Source organism: Arachis stenosperma, chromosome 1 (genome assembly GCF_014773155.1).
Source record: "Arachis stenosperma cultivar V10309 chromosome 1, arast.V10309.gnm1.PFL2, whole genome shotgun sequence".
Lineage (NCBI taxonomy): Eukaryota > Viridiplantae > Streptophyta > Magnoliopsida > Fabales > Fabaceae > Arachis > Arachis stenosperma.
Window position 1 is genome coordinate 112,048,189 of NC_080377.1, and position 6,342 is coordinate 112,054,530.

At 35.3% G+C, this 6,342-nt stretch overlaps 1 non-coding gene across 1 annotated transcript; it reads left to right on the top strand.

The window, feature by feature from the left end:
• Positions 1 to 628: 628 nt before the first annotated feature.
• LOC130948297 (small nucleolar RNA R71) lies at positions 629 to 732 on the top strand. The gene has a single exon (XR_009073002.1). It is a non-coding gene; the product is annotated as a small nucleolar RNA R71 (small nucleolar RNA).
• The last annotated feature ends 5,610 nt before the right edge of the window (positions 733 to 6,342 follow it).

Genomic DNA, 6,342 nt, shown 5'->3' on the forward strand with positions numbered 1-6,342 from the left:
TGTTTCACTCATGAAACTGAAAGTGGCTTTTGACAGATCAGAGACTACATTGGCTAAATTAGAAGTGTTTTGTTCAGAATTCTCTATCTGTTGCTGAGAAGATGATGGATATGGCTTGCTATTGCCCAGCCTGTTGCGTCCACCATTGTTAAAGCCTTGTTGAGGCTTTTGTTGATCCTTCCATGAGAAATTTGGATGATTTCTCCATGATGAGTTATAGGTGTTTCCATAAGGTTCACCCATGTAATTAACCTTTGCCATGGCAGGGTTCTCAGGATCATAAGCTTCTTCAGAAGCTGCCTCTCTAGTACTGTTGGATGCATGTTGCCATCCATTCAGATTTTGAGAGATCATGTTGACCTGTTGAGTCAACACTTTGTTCTGAGCCAATATGGCATTCAGAGTATCAATTTCAAGAACTCCTTTCTTCTGAGGTATCCCATTGTTCACGGAATTCCTCTCAGAAGTGTACATGAACTGGTTATTTGCAACCATGTCAATGAGTTCTTGAGCCTCTTCAGGCGTTTTCTTCAGGTGAATAGATCCACCTGCAGAATGGTCCAATGACATTTTCGAAAATTCAGAGAGACCATAATAGAATATATCTAATATGGTCCATTCTGAAAACATGTCAGATGGACATCTTTTGGTCAGCTGCTTGTATCTTTCCCAAGCTTCATAGAGGGATTCACCATCTTTTTGTTTGAAGGTTTAAACATCCACTCTCAGCTTGCTCAGCTTTTGAGGAGGAAAGAATTTATCCAAGAAGGCAGTGACCAGCTTATCCCAAGAGTCCAGGCTATCCTTAGGTTGTGAATCCAACCATATTCTAGCTCTGTCTCTTACAGCAAAAGGGAAAAGCATGAGTCTGTAGACTTCAGGATCAACTCCATTCGTCTTTACAGTCTCACAGATCTGCAAGAACTCAGTTAAAAACTAATAAGGATCTTCAGATGGAAGTCCATAAAACTTGCAGTTTTGTTGCATCAAGGCAACTAGCTGAGGTTTCAGCTCAAAGTTATTGGCTCCAATGGCAGGAATGGAGATGCTTCTTCCATCAAACTTGGACGTTGGCTTTGTGAAGTCACCAAGCATTCTCCTTGCATTATTATTATTTTCGGCTGCCATCTCCTTCTCTTGTTCGAAAATTTCTGAAAGGTTGTTTCTGGATTGTTGTAATTTAGCTTCTCTTAATTTTTTCTTCAGAGTCCTTTCAGGTTCTGGATCAATTTCAACAAGAGTGCCTTTATCCTTGTTCCTGCTCATATGAAAGAGAAGAGAACAAGAAAAGAAAGGGGAATCCTCTATGTCACAGTATAGAGATTCCTTTATGTTAGTAGAAGAAGAAAGGGGTAGAAGAATGAAGAAGGAGATTCGGATTTTTAGATGAAGAGAGGTGAAGAGAAGTGTTAGTAAACAAATAATTAAATAGAAGAAGAAAAGAGAAAGAGAATTTCGAAAATAATTTTAAAAAGGGGTTAGTGATTTTCGAAAATTAGAGATAAATGTAATTGAAATTAAAATTTGAAACAATTAATTAATTAAAAAGAATTTTTGAAAAGAGAGAGATATTTTTTGAAAATAGAAGAGGGAGAAGTAGTTAGGTGGTTTTGAAAAAGATAAGAAACAAACAAAAAGTTAGTTAGTTGATTGAAAAAGATTTGAAATCAAAATTTTAAAAAGATAAGAAAATAGGAAGTTAGATGAGATATTTTGAAATCAAATTTTGAAAAAGATAAAATTTTGAGGAGGATAAGATAAAAAGTTAAGATAGGAATTTTAATAAAAAGATATTTTGAAAAAGATTTAGTTTTTTTTTTAAAATGACTTAACTAACAAGAAACTACAAGATAAGATTCTAGAATTTAAAGATTGAACCTTTCTTAACAAGAAAGTAACAAACTTCAAATTTTTGAACCAATCACATTAATTGTTAGCTAATTTTCGAAAATTAGATATAAAAGCTAAGAAAAAGATTTTTTGAAAAATAATTTTTAAAATTTTCGAAAATAATAAAAAATGAAAAAGATATGATTTTTGAAAAAGATTTTGAAAAGATAAGATTTTTAAAATTGAAATTTTGACTTGACTTGTAAGAAACAACTAATTTTAAAAATTTTTGACCAAGTCAACCCAAAATTTCGAAAATTTGGAGGGAAATAAGGAAAAGATATTTTTTTGATTTTTGAATTTTTAATTATGAGAGAGAAAAACAACAAAAATACTCAATGCATGAAATTTTTAGATCAAAACAATGAATGCATGCAAGAATGCTATGAATGTCAAGATGAACACCAAGAACATTTTGAAGATCATGATGAACATCAAGAACATATTTTTGAAAAATTTTTGATGCAAAGAAAACATGCAAGACACCAAACTTAGAAATCTTTAATGTAGGGAAAATATGAATGCCAATATGCACATGAAAAACAACAAACAATACAAAACAAGAAATCATCAAGATCAAACAAGAAGACTTGTCAAGAACAACTTGAAGATCATGAAGAACACTATGAATGCATGGAATTTTCGAAAAATGCAAGAAAAATTTTTAAAGCATGCAATTGACACCAAACTTAAAACATGACACAAGACTCAAACAAGAAACACAAAATATTTTTGATTTTTATGATTTTATGATTTTTTTGGATTTTTATTAATTTTTTTTCGAAAATAAAGTTTAGAAAAACGAAAAATAAAAGAAAAATTTTGAAAAAGATTTTTGAAAAGAAAATTACCTAATCTGAGCAACAAGATGAACCGTCAATTGTCCATACTTGAACAATCCCCGGCAACGGCGCCAAAAACTTGGTGGACGAAATTGTGATCCATATTCTTTTATATTTGTATGAAATCATTATTATGGCACCGGTTGAATTTACAACTCCGTTCAACTAACCAGCAAGTGTACTGGGTCATCCAAGTAATAAACCTTACGCGAGAAAGGGTCGATCCCACAGAGATTGTTGGTATGAAGCAAGCTATGGTCACCTTGTAAATCTCAGTTAGGCGGATTAAATTGGTTTATGGTTTCGAAAATAGAAATAAGAAAATAGAGATAATAAAAGGGATAGAATACTTATGCAGATTCATTGGTGGGAATTTCAGATAAGCGAATGGAGAGACTGTATGGCTCAAGAACGCCTACTTTCCTTCTGCTTCAACTCAATCCTTCTTACTCCTTTCCATGGCAAGCTGTGTATAGGGGTTCACCGTTCGACGATGGCTACTTTCTATCCTCTCTGAAAAATGGTCCTCTGCGCTGTCACTCGCATGGCTAATCGTCTGGAGGCATCACACTGGCCGAAGGCTACATCCCATCCTCGAAGTGAAAACTACGCTCACGCGCTCTGTCACAGCACGGCTAATCACTGGTTGGTTCCCGCTCCTACTGGAATAGAATCCCTTGATTCTTTTGCATTTGTCACTAACGCCCAGCACTTGCGAGTCTGAAGCACGTCACAGTCATTTATTACCGGAATCCTACTCGGAATACCACAGACAAGGTGAGACTTTCCGGATCCTCATGAATGCCGCCATCTATCTAGCTTATACCACAAAGATTCTGTTGGGGAATCTAAGAGATACACATTCAAGCTCGGTTGCATGTAGAATGGAGGTGGTTGTCAATCACGCGCGTTCATAAGTGAGAATGATGATGAGCGTCACATAATCATCACATTCATCATGTTCTTGGGTGCGAATGAATATCTTGGAATAAGAATAAGAGAGAATTGAATAAAAAGTAATAGTAATTGTATTGAAACTTGAGGTACAGCAGAGCTCCACACCCTTAATCTATGGTGTGCAGAAACTCCACCGTTGAAAATACATAAGTGAAAGGTTCAGGCATGGCCGAATGGCCAGCCCCCTAAATGTGATCACAGGATTCAAAATACAATCCAGGATGATAATATGATAGTAAAAAGTTCTATTTATAATAAACTAGCTCCTAGGGTTTACATGAGTAAGTAATTGATGCATAAATCCACTTCCGGGGCCCACTTGGTGTATGTTTGGGCTGAGCTTGATCTATCCACGAGCTGAGGCTTCTCTTGGAGTTGAACTTCGAGTTATGACGTGTTTTGGGCGTTCAACTCCGGATCATGACGTTTTTCTGGCGTTTAACTCCAGACAGCAGCATGTACTTGGCGTTCAACGCCAAGTTACGTCGTCAATTTCCGAATGAAGTATGGACTATTATATATTGCTGAAAAGCTCTGGATGTCTACTTTCCAACGCCGTTGAGAGCGCGCCATTTGGAGTTCTGTAGCTCCAAAAAATCAATTTTGAGTGCAGAGAGGTCAGATTCCAACAGCATCAGCAGTCCTTTTGTCAGCCTTTTTCAGAGTTTGGCTCAAGTCCCTCAATTTCAGCCAGAATTTTACCTGAAATCACAAAAAAACACACAAACTCATAGTAAAGTCCAGAAATGTGAATTTAACATAAAAAATAATGAAAATATCCCTAAAAGTAGCTTGATCTTACTAAAAACTACCTAAAAATAATGCCAAAAAGCGTATAAATTATCCGCTCATCAGTGGTCTAGAGACATCTGAGCTTTTTCTGTAAGCCCATAGTAGAAGATGTCTAACTGTACCCACTCTGAAAACATTTCAGAGGGGCATTTTCTTAGCATACCTCTATACCTCTCCCAGGCATTATAAAGGGATTCATTATCCTCTTGTTTAAAGCCTTGGATGTCAAACCTTAGCTGTGTCATCCTTTTTGGAGGGTAAAATTGATTCAGGAATTTGTCTGATAACTGTTTCCATGTCTTTATGCTTGCTGTAGGTTGGTTATTCAACCACCTCTTAGCTTGATCTTTTACAGCAAATGAAAACAGTAATAGTCTGTAGACATCCTGATCCACCTCTTTATCACGTACTGTGTCAGCAAGTTGTAAGAATTGTGCCAGAAACTCAGTAAGTTCTTTTTGTGGAAGACCGGAATACTGGCAATTTTGCTGCACCATGATAATGAGTTGAGGATTTAACTCAAAGCTGCTTGCTTTAATGGGAGGTATACATATGCTACTCCCATATGCAGCTGTAATGGGGTTAGCATATGACCCCAGAGTCCTTCTGGACTGTTCAATTCCACTTAGGTCCATGATGGAGAAAGGGAATATGATATGAATTCACAAGTAAAGTAAATTTTTTTTATTAAAAGTGACCGAAAGAAAAAATAAAATAAAATAAATGGAAAATAAATAAAATTTTGAAAACTGAAAGAAAATAAGATCAAAGCAAATTGAAAACTAAATCAATTAGTTAATTAAAAAGATTTTGGAATTAGCAATTAAAAAGATATGATTGAAAATATGATTGCAATTAAAAAGATTTGATTTTTGAAAAAGATTTGAAAAGATCAATTTTTGAGATTAGAATTTTGACTTGACTAAAAAAAAGATATGACTTTGAAAATCTTTGACTAAATTAATGCAAAATTTCGAAAATTATGAGTAAAATAAGGAAAGGATATTTTTTATTTTTAAATTTTAATGAGGAAAGAGAAAAACAACAAAAAGACACTAAACTTAAAAATTTTAGATCAAAACAAAGAGAACAAACAAGAAAACTTTGAATATCAAGATGAACACCAAGAACACTTTGAAGGTCAAGATGAACACCAAGAACAAATTTTTGAAAAATTTTTAAGTGAATAAAAGCACAAAAGACACCAAACCTAAAATTTTTAGAAAATCAAACACAAATTTTTGAAAACTTAAAGGAAAACACAAGGAAGACACCAAACTTAAAATATGAAACTAAAATCAAATAAAAGACTCTAAACCAACAAAAATAAAACAATCCTAATCTAAGCAACAAGATAAACCGTCAGTTGTCCAAACTCGAACAATCCCCGGCAACGGCGCCAAAAATTTGGTGCACGAAATTGCAATCACACTTTTGCAATCCCGCACAACTAACCAGCAAGTGCACTGGGTCGTCCAAGTAATACCTTACGTGAGTAAGGGTCGATCCCACGGAGATTGTCGGCTTGAAGCAAGCTATGGTTATCTTGTAACTCTTAGTCAGGATATCAATAATTATCAGGGTTGATTGTAAAAAGCAAAAGAACATGAATTAAGTACTTGTTTTGCAGTAATGGGGAACAGGTTGAGGTTTTGGAGATGCTTTGTCTTCTGAACCTCTGCTTTCCTACTGTCTTCTTCTTCAAACACGCAAGGCTCTTTCCATGGCAAGCTGTATGTAGGGTTTCACCATTGTCAATGGCTACCTCCCATCCTCTCAGTGAAAATGTTCAACGCGCTCTGTCACAGCACGGCTAATCATCCGTCGGTTCTCAATCAGGTTGGAATAGAATCCAGTGATT